This window comes from Heterocephalus glaber, unplaced genomic scaffold, assembly GCF_053883595.1.
Source record: "Heterocephalus glaber isolate CG9 unplaced genomic scaffold, H.glaber_assembly_v1.0 deba00001472, whole genome shotgun sequence".
Classification (NCBI taxonomy): Eukaryota; Metazoa; Chordata; class Mammalia; order Rodentia; family Bathyergidae; genus Heterocephalus; species Heterocephalus glaber.
In genome coordinates this window covers 6,065,642-6,076,299 of record NW_028258315.1, presented here as the reverse complement: position 1 = coordinate 6,076,299, position 10,658 = coordinate 6,065,642, and the positions used below count along the sequence as shown (strand labels likewise).

At 46.9% G+C, this 10,658-nt stretch overlaps 1 pseudogene; it reads left to right on the top strand.

The window, feature by feature from the left end:
• Positions 1–3,778: 3,778 nt before the first annotated feature.
• LOC101719359 (translation initiation factor IF-3, mitochondrial-like) lies at positions 3,779–4,463 on the top strand (annotated as a pseudogene).
• Positions 4,464–10,658: the final 6,195 nt, after the last annotated feature.

Here is a 10,658-nt window from a genome sequence, read left to right as displayed (position 1 = left end):
TAGAATGCTATAAGCCAAGCTTGATGGAAAATTCTGGTCAGAGCTCAGAAGACCAGAACCTGATAAAAGGCCAAACACTAAGGATCAGGTTCAGGAGGATTCAGTTAAAAGCAAGTACTTCATTGGCCATTGGATTCCAGGCCATGTGTGTTATGCTGTGGCAGAGAATTTGTCTATCATTTGCTTATGTTCTGAGACTTTGTAGGAGACATAGACTAAGGATGGCCGACTAACTAATATTGCACAGGAAATTTCAAAGCAGCCCAACTTTCAGGCTGTGGCCTGGGTACTATTGCAGCCTTTCAGCCACTTCTATGTTGAGAATCAGGAACAAATGGCACTAGCAAGTAATTTTAGAAGTTTTCAGCTTCCCTAGAAAGGAAATTAATGTAAAGTTGGGAACTGTAAAATTTTAGATCAGGAAACCTTGGTTGCTGAAAAGATTAGTATTAAAAAGATGCCAAGTGCTTTGTATTAGGATCATAGAAAAGATGTCTTGAGGGCATCAGAAGAATCAGCAAGGCCTCATCCTTTGTTGGCTCAAGAATCCAAATATGAAGAATGAAAGACTTTGCTTTGAGAAGAGAGCCCCAGGGCACCCTGCTGAAAAAGGGCCATCTGGGGACCTGTTCTGGGCCTTCTTTAAGTGGCAGGTGTTGAATATTTTGTTCCAGTAATAAGGAAGGTGACTGAGACACCCATTTTACATACACACACAGAAAAAAAACTTATACATTTATCATTTGCTTTATCCACTCACTGATCGATAGGCATTTATGTTGATTCCATATCTTGGCTGTTGTGAATAGTGCTGCAGTAAACATGGTGGGCAAATATATCTTCAACATACTAAGTTCAATTACTTTGGCTGTATATCCAGTTGTAGTGGGTGAATAACCCAGCATTATTCACAATAGTCAAAATATGGAAGCCACTCAATGGCCACTGAAGGATGAATGGATGAACAAAGTGTGTGTGTGTGTGTGTGTGTCTGTGTGTGTGATGATAAATAGATGATAGATCAGATGATATATGGATATTATTCAGCTTGTAAAAGGAAGGAACGTGTGACACATGTTACAAGGATGAAACTTGAGGGCATTAGGAAGGTGAAATCATCCGGTAAAAAAAAGACCAATGTGTATGATTCCATTTATATGAGATACTGAGAGTGGTCATATACTGAAAATACTGGTGGTTCCCAGGAGCTGGAGGAGGGAACCATGGGGAGTTATGGTTGGATGGATGCAGAATTTCCATTTCTGAAGATGAAGGAGTTCTGGAGATTGCTTTGCCATGTCAATGTACTTAGTACCCACTGCAAGGACCCTCTCCAGATTTCCAATCAATGAGAGGCTGAGAAAAGAGAAGGCCAGACAAGGGGAGGAGGACATGTAGGAGAAAGGGTCTCTTCTACTCACACTTCCCTCTGTCATCTGCCCCCACCCCACAGCCTTCTGCATGCAAGACATTGACTACTCTGCACTCTGCCACTTGCTTTTCTTTTGGGTTTGAATTTGGTGGATCCAAGATGCTCCCAGGCAGGGGAAATGGTGGTGAAGCCACACGCACAGGGACTGACCAAAGAAGATGTCTGCCTTAACCCTGGGGACATCTGATGTATTTGGAGGTGATTCCTGCCATCTGAGAGCAACTGCTTCCTGGTGAAGACACCTGTCCTTCAGAGGTAGCCTGGGGTGGGGGGAGGGGCAGGTGGAAATGGGGTACGCAGAGCCAGGGAGATCAGGGAGCTAAACAGAGGGGTGGGGGAGGCCACAATGGAGGGGAGAGATGGGGAGTAGGAAACGCCTAATGCCATCTGAAGAGAAGCCAGCACAGCGCTTCCCTTACAAGACACCCCTAATGAATGCTCATCACACCAGACATCCACATATCATCCCATCTCATCTACAGAAAGCAGTGGCTCAGCATGTGGCCTTCGGAACCCCACAAATTTCAATTCTGTTTGACCCAGCTGTTCCCCTTCTAGGTATCTTCCCAAAAGAGTTAAAGACATCATATTACAGTGATCCATGCATACCCATGTTTATAGCAGCACAATTCATAATAGCTAAATCTTGGAAGTGGCCTAGATGTCCATAAGCAGAGGAATGGCTAAAGAAAATGCAGTATGTATACACAGTAGAGTACCATTCTGCCAAAAAGAAGGATAAACTTGAGTCATTTGTAGGAATTTGGATGCACCTTGAGACCACAATGTTAAGTGAAATAAATCAGACACAAGCTTAAATATCACATGGTTTGTCTTATGAGAAACCCACAATATAAATAAACTACAGGCACATATTATACCCAGTCCCCCTCCCCAAGTAGTTGCATAATTTAACATGATTAAGGGTCCTTCCACATGATTCAGAGTATTGAGCTTTCAATTCGTAAAACTGGAGAGATACATCTTCTAAAGATTCTAATCATGTCTATCTTGATAAACATGAAATAATGAAGTCTGTTACTGGTTGGCATGGTGGCAACAGTGTCATTGAGGGAAATGTTGGCATAAACTTCTCCCTCTAGTCAACCTTCACTTCCAGGTCCATACTGACCAGCTCTAGAGGGGACTTTTGCAATGAACAGGACCCCTAAATTGTTGGGAATCCCCCAATGCCAAGAGCACTCCACAGCTCCATGTGACCTAGAAGTCTTCTCCCTTGCCATCTCTTCCTTGGTGTTAGGTGGCTGATGTTCCTGGGAGTGATCATATGCAGTGTGAGGAGCTATGCACCCAGAAGAGCTTCGCTGTGCCTCTTCCTGGGAGCAAGTTTGGCAGGACACAGCAGAGCAAAGGGTGGCATGGGGCACAGGGCTGAGAAGAGGGACACTTCCTACACAGGTGTTTTTAGAGGGGCTCTGCAGGGGGCTTGCTGCAGCCTTGCTCTCCACCAGAGTGCAGGACGGTGGCCGGGTCCTTACTCTTGCAACCAACCCAAGCCAGTCTGCACACTGCCTGGGACAGAGGCTGGGTGTGTGGGGGCCCCACCAGCCACAGTCACCAAGCTCTTGGTGGTCCCTAAGAACAAAGGACAAGAATCCATGAAAAGCCCATACTAAAGCCTCCACCTTAAGGCTGCCCTCCTCGACACAGTTTAGGGAGCTTTAGTTCTTGGAAAAAACATACTTTGGGTTACAATTTCAAGACTTCATGTGTCTCCTAAGAATGAGGTCATGCATTTCTTAGGCCCAAACTGTTCCTAAAAAGCACCAAGTGCTCATTCTAGTAGCAGCGTTAGAAGGGGAGGGTCCTCCTGCAAGGATGAGAGGGGACTGGTCACTGTGACCTGTCCATTCTATAAAGTGGTCTGCATATAGGATTCAAGGGGCCAGGCACTGAGTTCACAGAGCAGTGAGGGGTCTCATGATGCAGGGAGCTCTCACATCCTGAGATGTCACCAGCGCTGGCGAGTACACTGGGCGTAACTTGGGCTGGGAGTGATTCTCATTCTTGGCAGGGAACCTGGGCTTCTTCTCACTTAGAGGGAGACCACTGGGGTACAATGGAAAGGCTTCAGCTCCAAAGTCAGAAACCTTCTACTAACAACCCTATGGTCTTCACTTCATCTCCCAGTTAGTCCAAACATCCCGGGCTGGCTACCATCCTGGAAGGGAATGAAGGCCAGACAGGATGCTTCGGAAACACCTTGAAAATGTATAAAGCTCATCCATGAGTCGAATCACATCTGCCCGGTGCATGTTTCCCAAATCACTGCCCTTCTCATCAAAGACTCGAATAATTGGAGCATGGATTTTCCTTCCAGTGTTAGTCAAAGTCCTATCATTTGGTTTCTTCTTCCTGCCATCCTGGGTGTCTTCAACAGCACTAAAACACTTTGCATGAAGTAAAGAGGTCAGCCTTGGGGCAGAAGCAGCCAGGGACAATGGTGCTGGCACTGTCTTTTGAACCATGTATTTACCAAAACATCTTCTAATACACCTAGTGAGCGCCCGTGCAGAGCCCCCAGAGTACCGGCTCATGACGGGCATGCAGAGCCACCAGGAGCGCCTAAAACTCAGGGAGCAGGAAAAGGCCAAACCCAAAACTGGACCAACCGTGACAAAGTAACTGACCTTTTCTTCAAATATTGGACAACGTGACTTGGACACAAAGAGTAAACAGATTCAGCATTGGATTGAGAAAAAATACCAGGTTCAAATTACCATAAAGAAGGGGAAAAATGCAGATGAGCCAGAAAATAAAACAGAGGAAATATTTCATCAAATACTTCAAACAATGCCTAGAGTAGCCACCTTCTTATCCAGACCACAGGCTGTTAAAGGAGGAAGAGCTTTAATGTGTGTTCTTCGTCATCTGAGCAAGAAGGAAGAGGAGGAATATGCAGACTCTCAAATCGAGAAAAGAGACACTGAACAAAAAAAATGGAAATGGCAGGGAATCAGATGTGGTGCATTCATGATTTTAATAAAGAAAAATAGGCTTCTGCACTATAAAAAAATGTATAAACTTTCTGAATATAAGGGATTGTGTTTCCTATCTTATCTCCTAGTGGCTCCTAGGAGGGAAATAGAATCTGTGTTGAACCAAATGCAACTTGGAGAGTGATATAGTTTGGATCTGGAGCATCCTCCAGGGGCCCATATGTTGAAAGTTCCATTCCCAGCCTAGTGGAAGGAAGTGAGGTCACTGGGGTGTGGCCTTGAGGGGAGCTGGTCAACCTGGCCCCTTCTTGTCAGTCTTCCTGCTTCCTGGCTGCCACCAGGTGAACAGCTTTCTCTACCACACACTCGCACCATGATGCACTGGGCCGCAACAGGTCCAAAGCAACAAGGCCATGCGACTATGGACCGAAACCTCTGAAGCCACACACCAAAACAAACCTTTCATCTTTTCGGCTGATTACCTTACACATCTTGTCACAGCAATGGAAAGGCGACTGACACCTAGAGAAAGCAAGACCCGGGGCAGCAGGCTGGCTCATAGAGGCTGCCTGGGCCTCTGCCTCACTTCACAGACGCTGTCACCCTTTTGGCTTGCGTGACTTCCAAACTAACACACCCTTTTTGTGGAGGACAATTATTAACCATCATCATCATCGCTCTCGGTTTTGTGGGCAGATCCATGGTGCCCTCAGGATGGAGGCTACAAAAGGGGTAGCTCCCAGCCTTCCCAGGAGGATGACTCTGCACACAGGAGGAAAGCAGGACCTCAAGGAGAGTGACGCTCATAGCTCCCAAGGGCCAGCCACCCCCATGGACACCTCCCTTTGTTTCTGCTCTGCGTGCACCTCTTGGCTCCCCTAGAAGGCACCTGACGGCAAAGCCCCTTATAAATATGCTCCCCTGGCTCTGGCACTTGACAGTTTCAAGAAATCCCTTACAAGAAACAGCCAGTGTTGCAATATTGGCAAAGTTCTGGGGCTTTCATTTTTATATTTTTTCCTTCTCAATTTTAACTGTTAAAATTCATCTCCGACACTGCACATACGAATGAAATCAACAGCCTCTTATCAGATCCCAAATCTGTCAGCCAATGTCTACCAGTCGCATGGAGCCAAAAGCCTCTTAGCACATGTGTGACTTGAGTGGAACAGGGACCGGGACAACCGCGCAGGCAGTTTTGTTCTGGCACCCTCACTCCCAAACATTTGCTCATTTGGAGTCCTCGCTGCCTTCCATCTCTGTGCCATGGGCTTCCAAGCACAGTTCAAGCATCTCCCTGACATGCTCATCTCCTCTTTCTACAACAGATGCCACCATCACTCGCTGTCTGGGAGTGCACGACCATGGCCCCTTGCTCTGCTCTTCTCCCATCTTTCCATGCCTGCCAGGTCTCCATGGGTGGGAAGAGTAGGGGATACCACTGAGAAGCTAGAGGTCTCCACATCGATTGTGCTGAACTGGGTGGAAGAGAAGCCTAGCCACTCCTGGAGCAAGGTCATCCCAGCACCCACCCTGGGTTGAGAGGTTTCAGAACATTACTGCACTGTAGGGCAAGTCCATGGCAGCTCCTGGAGTGCCTGAACATGGACAGCTCCACACATCTCCCCAAGACACACCTGTTCCTGGGACATCTGGAAGCGAAAGGCACAGACTTAGTGGAATGTTTGTTTCAATTAGGGTTTGCATATGGAATGTCCCCCAAAAGCTCACATACTGAAGGCTTAGTTCCTAATGCAGCAATATTCAGAGGTGGGGTCTTAGGAAAGGTGATTGGATCCTCGTCTGTGGTTTAATCTGTTGATAGATTCATAATTGAATGGATAGTTGCCAGGTGTAGGAGGTAGGACCTAGTTGGAGGAAGTAAGCCTGTCTCTCTCTCTCTCTCTCTCTCTCTCTCTCTCTCTCTCTCATGTGCATGCACGCTGTTCCCTGGCCACTATAAGGTGAGCATTCCTACCACCATGATGTTCGCTGGACCACAATAATGACAATAATGGCATCAGTTAACCATGGACTGAATTCTCTTAAACCATGAGCCAAAATAAACCTTTCTCCTTTAAGCTGTTATTCTTGGGTATTTTGTCCCAGCCATGGAGAGCTGACTAACACAGTTTCCTTAGAGCAATTTGGGATGATCCGTCTATTTATTCCTGGGGTGGGCATAGAAGTAGTAACAATGTCATTAAGTATCATTTAGAGGAATCTACTATATGTTGGACACTTTACATACATCATCTAGTGGGTTAAAATATATATTTTTAATCAAGTGAGAGGGAAAAGCTAGAAAGTTAAGAAAATTTCCTGAGGTAGCAGGAGTGGTAGAGGCTCTGTGTATTTTTCCCTTGACTGTTACTATATTGATTATAAATGAATATGTGGAAAGAAAGAGCGAATGGAACTCTGTTTGCCCACTCATTCATTTGATCTGTCTGTCTGTCTGAAGACAAGAGGCAAGCATGACGGGAGTCTGGATTTGTCAGGAAGGCAGGTGCCCCACTCCCTGTGCCCAGGTGAGGGCCAGGCCTCCAGGTGCAGGGTGGGAGCTCAGCAGGCACTAGAATGAGGGGTGCCTCCTCCCTCTCCTGTGGCTTCACAGTACAAGCCCAGCCTTACAGGGACCTAGAGCTAGAGTGGAGGCATCTTGGATGCTGCAGCATCCCCAAGGACACAGGAAATCACCTTAGTTACCCTCTGCTCTAACAGAATGCCCCAGACTGGGTAGTTTATAAACAATACATGTTTATTTAGCTCATGATTCCTGAGGCTGGGAGGTCTGAAAGCAGGGCTCTGGCACTTGGTGAGGGCTTTCGTGGTGCCATCATTGATGCAAGAGAGCACACGAGTCAGAGGACTTTGCCAGCTCATCCTTCGATCCGCAGCCCACTCCTGCAGTAACTAACCCGATCCCAGAACAAGGGCGTTAAAGCGCTCTCGAGGGGGCTCCAGCAGCATCTTGCCTGGACTGGCCCTCATGGCTGAGGGTGACCTGATTTGTCCTGCCCAAAGTGAGGCACAGCGAAGAACCACCTCTGCGTCCCCTCCAGCCTCTCCAGCAGGACTCCTGGCCCTGCACCCACTCCTCTGAGAGGAGAGGCGCCCCTTGCATGGGAAGCACCCGGGAACTAACCACCAACGACCACACTACCCCCAGGAGGCCCCAGCTCTCTCTCAGCACTGTTTACTGAGGACCAAGCTCTGCACACGAACCTTGGGGACAAATCACACCCAAGCCATAGCACCCACTTTCATTTTCTAAAGGGGGCCTGGTAAAAATTGAGCCTGGCTTAAGGCCCTGGTAGGGACATCTTCAGATGACACCTCAGTGGTGCTGGCTGCCTGGATTTTACTTCCCTTGGACTTGAATATTAAGAATATAAATGAGATCCTCTGTGAATGTAACTCTTTCTATATATTTTTTTGCTTTTAAAAAGTTTGTTCCCGAAATGTGTTTATATTCCCAGCACTATGAATCCTAAAATGACATTTTCCATTCTACCAAGATTCTTACCTCATTCATCTTCATAGATCAAAAATAAATCCAGATAATAGTTTCCCTTATTGCCTCTTCTTTTTGTTTTTCCTTCCACAGCTAACTCTCTATTTATTTGAAAGTATTGTGAAATATTTAAGGTGTGCACTATATGTATAGAATAACTCAATGAACTACCACACATCCACCACCTAATGGAAGAAATAAAACATCACCAGTACGTGTGACACTCTCTGGGTGTCAGTCCCAACAAACACATCAACACAACGGTGCAATTAGGTTGTAATCACCACGCTCTTCACTATAGCATTATACATAAGTTTGCAGCTCTACACGATATGTAATATGGTTTTTCATGTTTTATACTTGTTAGCATTGAATCTTGACATATGCACTCTCTCACAACTTGCTTTTCTTACTTCATCCATTGCATTTTTGAGAGTCATGCATGTTAATGAAAATATGACATAGGACATGCATGCGTTGTTGCTGGTGCACAGTACTCCCTCATAAGACTGTACGAAGTCTCCTGTATCCATTGTTCTACTAATGAACATTTAAAATGTTTGCAGTTTGTTTGCCTGAAGGAACGCTGCTGTGAATACCCCAGGTGCTGCTTTTTACCTTTCAACATGGTTCTGTCTTACTGATTTCTCCTCCTAAACCACCTCTGCCTTCCTGGGATAAGCTAAACCTGGCCACAACGTGCTGTAATACCTATGCACTGCTGGATTCCATTGAAACTTTAGCATAGAGATCTGCCATCACAATGCCAGGTGGCTTCTCCAAGAGCCAGGAAAATCTTTGATGTGCCTCATATCACGTTAGGGATGGGCAGCCTAACCAACCCCAACCGCCTGTTCCATGCCCCAACCCCAGTCTTCCTTGAGGTCCCTTCAGAGACACCCTCTAGGCCCATCTCCGTGCCTCAGTTTACTTTTGTTCACATAGAGAACACAGGAAGAGGGAATTGTGTGAAGGAGGCCGGCCTTTCCCTCATCTAGGTCAGGGCCATGTAGCCAGACCTGCCCCCGTCCCTTATCTGCTGGGTAACCACAGTCCACCCGGTGTGCATGTCTGCTTCTCCACTCCCAGGAGAGCTGCAGAACACGTCACCAACAGGGCCAGGTGCTGCTCTACGGGTAGAGATTGTTAACACCGGGGAATTCAGCTTGGGGCAGACACAGGCTCTATCTTACTGAGATGATGGTTGAGAGAAACCTTTTCTTTATGGGGAGAGAGGATTTGCAAGGGGGCAATTTGACAGGGTGCTGTTTTAAGATATTAATGGGGGAAGAAGGGGAAGAAGGAGGAGGAGAAGGGGAAGAAAGAGGAGGAGGAGGAGGAAGAAGAAGAAAGGGAGGGAGGGAAAATGAGAGCAGGTGTGTGTTGAAGTCTGCAAACCAAGTAACTATGTAACTCACTTCTGACTTCTTTATTTTCTAAGAAACTCTAAACCCTGAGAAAGGGGGAATTTACAGAGCACCTTGCAGAAACAAAAAAGAAGAAGGAATTGCATAGGTACTGTGGTTTGGATGAGTGTCCCCCAAGGCCCATGTCTAAAGGCTTGGTTCCCAGCCTGTGGAGCTATTGGCAAGTGGAGGAACCGTTAAGAGGTGGCCCTAGTGAAAGGAAACTGGGTCTTTGGAAGCACGTCCTTCCAGGGGGTTTTGGACCCTAGCCCCTTCCTGTGTCTCCTTTCTCTCTTTCCATCCCTGGACACCATAAGGTGAGCAGCTTCCTCCTTCATATACCTTCACCGTGATGTGCTGCCTTCTTACCAACCCTAAACCAATGGGCCAACTGACCATGGGCTGAAACTACCAAAACTTTGAGCAAAGAACCTTTCCCATCTTTACGTCTATTTATCTTAGGTGTTTGTCACAGTTACAGAAAGCTGATTAACACAAAAGGTTTCAAAGAAAAGCCCCTACCATTTCTGGCATCCCCAAACTCAGGCATGTCTCTTAAAGAAGTGATTAACTCCAGATAGGAAAAAGCCATATGAAGTGCCCAGGCTGACTGGATCACAGGCAGACACATTGAATTTTTTTTTGTCCACAGTGTGCACAAAAATGGCCAGGCACCCACCATGGGCACCTCAGAAGCATTCTAGCTGTACTAATAACCAAAGAACAATAGTGCTTTGTTCAATCCAGTACTTCTAGGCCAACCCTGGGGAAAGGGAGAAATCCCAGACACAACACTATGTTGAATGGAAGTTCAAAGTTGGAAAATGCGTTCTAGAAAACATGAAAAGGTCCATAGTTCTGTATGACCAGTTCGTGGGCTGTGAGTCACACTTGCTACCTAACATTAATTGCTAAGTTCTGCTGTCCTGTCTGGTGAGCCCAGAGCTGTGAGAAGGCTACTACTGGTTTGTGGCTGCAAAGAGACAATGTGCCTGGCAGGAAACAGTAGCACCCGAAAGTGTGGTCTTGTAAGGTCCCAGCAAATGGCAGTGACCCAGCTAGGAGTCCAGTTCCCAGGCTTCCTGAGGCTGGCCTTGAAGGCTGAGAAAAGCCAGCAGAGGTGTGGAAAGCAGTACAGGAAGGTGACTGAAGCTCCAGAGCAAGCCTTCTGTGAGCAGCTGGGAGATGTTCCTAGGTCCTGGAAGTCGCACTGCAATGCGCCTGGCAGCGATACAGTCGGGCCCGGAGTCAGTGGTGAGTGTGAGCGCCCTGTTCCCAGTCTCTACACAACCTGATAATTGCCCTGTGACGCCTCAGTGAGGCACCGAGCAGGGGCCGTGAGC